Raw genomic sequence first — 4972 nt, 5'->3', positions numbered from 1 at the left:
GGCATCACAGCCCCTGAACGAATTTTGTAAGAATTTCTCTCTCTTTCACGGTCTTTGTTCACGGGTATTTTAAAGTATTTGATTTTTATAATGGGGTTTAGCTGCTTTTCACTGCTGTGTTTCTGCCGCTTTACACCCACTTGACTCACTTACAGAGAGATATCAATACATAGGTTTTAACATTCTTACTAGTCAGATATATTCTTGAGCGGTGAATAGGGGGTTTTGAGTCCAGTTCACTGAGCAAGGAGTAGGTCTTGTCTATTACATATTGGGTTTTTGGAACGGTATCTGAGCTAATTTGAAACCCTTGTTTTATGCATCACCCCACCTCTCCTTTCCCGTTAAGCAGCCATAGTGTGTTTTCTAAACGTGTGACTCTATTCTGTTTTGTAATTCAATTCAAGTGTAGCGGTTTTTCCATTCCCTCTAAAAGTGATATCTTCTGATAAGTGTCTTTTTCTGTGTGACTTATTTCACTTAGAATCGTCGTACCTAAATCCACTCATCATGCTGCTACTATCCTTATGAGGTTGATTTCATGGCTGAGTGATATTCCATTGTACATAAGGACCACAACTTCTTTATCCATTTTTCTCTTTCCTGGGATATTTAAGGTGTAACGAAGTGGAGGTTCTTGTCAACAGAGCAGCCCTAAACTTTGGGATGCCTGTGTCTTGCTGATTTTTAGTTTTCCCAATTTATACGCCCATGAGTGGAAGTGCCCTATGCTCTGTAAGCTGAGTTTTTTAGATGCTTCAGGACACACCGTACACTTCTCCAGAGTGGCTGTTGGCAATTTACATCCCGCCCATCAGCGTAGCAAGGCTCCCGTTTCTCCATGGCCTGTCCTGCATTTCTGGTTTTGACACTTTATTCAGCATGGCCCTTTTGACCGATGGGAAGCGAGACTTCTTTGTAGCGCTGATTTACCTTTCCAGGTTTCTTGGTTGGCCAAAAAGGGCGTATGCGTTTTTTCCTGAATATATTCAGGAAAAAACGCATACGCCCTTTTTGGCCAAGGGCATCATTGTCGAGGTTTCGCCGCTTTTCCTGTGCTTTAAAGGCGATTCGAATCTACCTCCTGAAATCTGTTTCCTGCAATTCTGCCTTGCTTTCAAATCCTCTTGGTTGCCTTCCCTCAAAATATTTGTGGCCGAGAGTTATCATTTTTAACTCTGCAGGTTTGTGAATTGCAGTGCCCCTGAGCTCCATTTTTCAACTCGCTTTCTTGGGAGCTGGCCGCAAAAGCGCAGGATTGCTTCAGGCCCTATTCTGGATCCGGGCGCAGGCTGAGCCTGTGGTTAATTCTTCTTCCTGATGGGAAAATAGAGTGAGCTGTGCCTGTCCCAACACCTAGAGCTAGTCTCTCATTGGTTCCCCCTCTTCCCGTTCATCCTCAGGACAAATTGCAACCTGTACGGAACAGGAGGTTAAAGGTGCTGATTCTCCAAGGAGGGAAATTGCTATTAAAGCGGCTGGAATGGCGAACCCGAGCACAAGGAGATGAGAAATGAGGAGCGTTTTAGAAACCTTTCCCGATCACACGGTGTACCATCTTCTGGGTTTCTGATGCATGTTTTCGATGTAGGAAGATGCCCTTGAACCTGGAGATTTGGGACCCATGGGATGGGTACCACGCAGTATTCCTTTAAAGGGTCTGCGTTTGCTCCCCCAACCTCACCAAACCTCTCAGCCCCAAGAGGGTCCATCCTTATGTCTCAATCAGCTGTGGGTCTAGATATGGTCAATCCAGGTGGCATCACAGCCCCTGAACGAATTTTGTAAGAATTTCTCTCTCTTTCACGGTCTTTGTTCACGGGTATTTTAAAGTATTTGATTTTTATTATGGGGTTTAGCTACTTTTCACTGCTGTGTTTCTGCCGCTTTACACCGACTTGACTCACTTACAGAGAGATATCAATACATAGGTTTTAACATTCTTTCTAGTCAGATATATTCTTGAGCGGTGAATAGGGGGTGTTGAGTCCAGTTCACTGAGCAAGGAGTAGGTCTTGTCTATTACATATTGGGTTTATGGAACGGTATCTGAGCTAATTTGAAACCCTTGTTTTATGCATCACCCCACCTCTCCTTTCCCGTTAAGCAGCCATAGTGTGTTTTCTAAACGTGTGACTCTATTCTGTTTTGTAATTCAATTCAAGTGTAGCGGTTTTTCCATTCCCTCTAAAAGTGATATCTTCTGATAAGTGTCTTTTTCTGTGTGACTTATTTCACTTAGAATCGTCGTACCTAAATCCACTCATCATGCTGCTACTAGCCTTATGAGGTTGATTTCATGGCTGAGTGATATTCCATTGTACATAAGGACCACAACTTCTTTATCCATTTTTCTCTTTCCTGGGATATTTAAGGTGTAACGAAGTGGAGGTTCTTGTCAACAGAGCATCCCTAAACTTTGGGATGCCTGTGTCTTGCTGATTTTTAGTTTTCCCAATTTATACGCCCATGAGTGGAAGTGCCCTATGCTCTGTAAGCTGAGTTTTTTAGATGCTTCAGGACACACCGTACACTTCTCCAGAGTGGCTGTTGGCAATTTACATCCCGCCCATCAGCGTAGCAAGGCTCCCGTTTCTCCATGGCCTGTCCTGCATTTCTGGTTTTGACACTTTATTCAGCATGGCCCTTTTGACCGATGGGAAGCGAGACTTCTTTGTAGCGCTGATTTACCTTTCCAGGTTTCTTGGTTGGCCAAAAAGGGCGTATGCGTTTTTTCCTGAATATATTCAGGAAAAAACGCATACGCCCTTTTTGGCCAAGGGCATCATTGTCGAGGTTTCACCGCTTTTCCTGTGCTTTAAAGGCGATTCGAATCTACCTCCTGAAATCTGTTTCCTGCAATTCTGCCTTGCTTTCAAATCCTCTTGGTTGCCTTCCCTCAAAATATTTGTGGCCGAGAGTTATCATTTTTAACTCTGCAGGTTTGTGAATTGCAGTGCCCCTGACCTCCATTTTTCAACTCGCTTTCTTGGGAGCTGGCCGCAAAAGCGCAGGATTGCTTCAGGCCCTATTCTGGATCCGGGCGCAGGCTGAGCCTGTGGTTAATTCTTCTTCCTGATGGGAAAATAGAGTGAGCTGTGCCTGTCCCAACACCTAGAGCTAGTCTCTCATTGGTTCCCCCTCTTCCCGTTCATCCTCAGGACAAATTGCAACCTGTACGGAACAGGAGGTTAAAGGTGCTGATTCTCCAAGGAGGGAGATTGCTAGTAAAGCGGCTGGAATGGCGAACCCGAGCCCAAGGAGATGAGAAATGAGGAGCGTTTTAGAAACCTTTCCCGATCACACGGTGTACCATCTTCTGGGTTTCTCATGCATGTTTTCGATGTAGGAAGATGCCCTTGAACCTGGAGATTTGGGACCCATGGGATGGGTACCACGCAGTATTCCTTTAAAGGGTCTGCGTTTGCTCCCCCAACCTCACCAAACCTCTCAGCCCCTGAGTGTCCACCCTTATGTCTCAATCAGCTGTGGGTCTAGATATGGTCAATCCAGGTGGCATCACAGCCCCTGAACGAATTTTGTAAGAATTTCTCTCTCTTTCACGGTCTTTGTTCACGGGTATTTTAAAGTATTTGATTTTTATAATGGGGTTTAGCTGCTTTTCACTGCTGTGTTTCTGCCGCTTTACACCCACTTGACTCACTTACAGAGAGATATCAATACATAGGTTTTAACATTCTTACTAGTCAGATATATTCTTGAGCGGTGAATAGGGGGTGTTGAGTCCAGTTCACTGAGCAAGGAGTAGGTCTTGTCTATTACATATTGGGTTTATGGAACGGTATCTGAGCTAATTTGAAACCCTTGTTTTATGCATCACCCCACCTCTCCTTTCCCGTTAAGCAGCCATAGTGTGTTTTCTAAACGTGTGACTCTATTCTGTTTTGTAATTCAATTCAAGTGTAGCGGTTTTTCCATTCCCTCTAAAAGTGATATCTTCTGATAAGTGTCTTTTTCTGTGTGACTTATTTCACTTAGAATCGTCGTACCTAAATCCACTCATCATGCTGCTACTAGCCTTATGAGGTTGATTTCATGGCTGAGTGATATTCCATTGTACATAAGGACCACAACTTCTTTATCCATTTTTCTCTTTCCTGGGATATTTAAGGTGTAACGAAGTGGAGGTTCTTGTCAACAGAGCAGCCCTAAACTTTGGGATGCCTGTGTCTTGCTGATTTTTAGTTTTCCCAATTTATACGCCCATGAGTGGAAGTGCCCTATGCTCTGTAAGCTGAGTTTTTTAGATGCTTCAGGACACACCGTACACTTCTCCAGAGTGGCTGTTGGCAATTTACATCCCGCCCATCAGCGTAGCAAGGCTCCCGTTTCTCCATGGCCTGTCCTGCATTTCTGGTTTTGACACTTTATTCAGCATGGCCCTTTTGACCGATGGGAAGCGAGACTTCTTTGTAGCGCTGATTTGCCTTTCCAGGTTGCTTGGTTGGCCAAAAAGGGCGTATGCGTTTTTTCCTGAATATATTCAGGAAAAAACGCATACGTCCTTTTTGGCCAAGGGCATCATTGTCGAGGTTTCGCCGCTTTTCTTGTGCTTTAAAGGCGATTCGAATCTACCTCCTGAAATCTGTTTCCTGCAATTCTGCCTTGCTTTCAAATCCTCTTGGTTGCCTTCCCTCAAAATATTTGTGGCCGAGAGTTATCATTTTTAACTCTGCAGGTTTGTGAATTGCAGTGCCCCTGAGCTCCATTTTTCAACTCGCTTTCTTGGGAGCTGGCCGCAAAAGCGCAGGATTGCTTCAGGCCCTATTCTGGATCCGGGCGCAGGCTGAGCCTGTGGTTAATTCTTCTTCCTGATGGGAAAATAGAGTGAGCTGTGCCTGTCCCAACACCTAGAGCTAGTCTCTCATTGGTTCCCCCTCTTCCCGTTCATCCTCAGGACAAATTGCAACCTGTACGGAACAGGAGGTTAAAGGTGCTGATTCTCCAAGGA

The sequence above is a fragment of the Balaenoptera acutorostrata genome, chromosome 7, assembly GCF_949987535.1.
Source record: "Balaenoptera acutorostrata chromosome 7, mBalAcu1.1, whole genome shotgun sequence".
Taxonomy (NCBI): Eukaryota; Metazoa; Chordata; class Mammalia; order Artiodactyla; family Balaenopteridae; genus Balaenoptera; species Balaenoptera acutorostrata.
Note: the sequence above shows the minus strand (reverse complement) of the source record.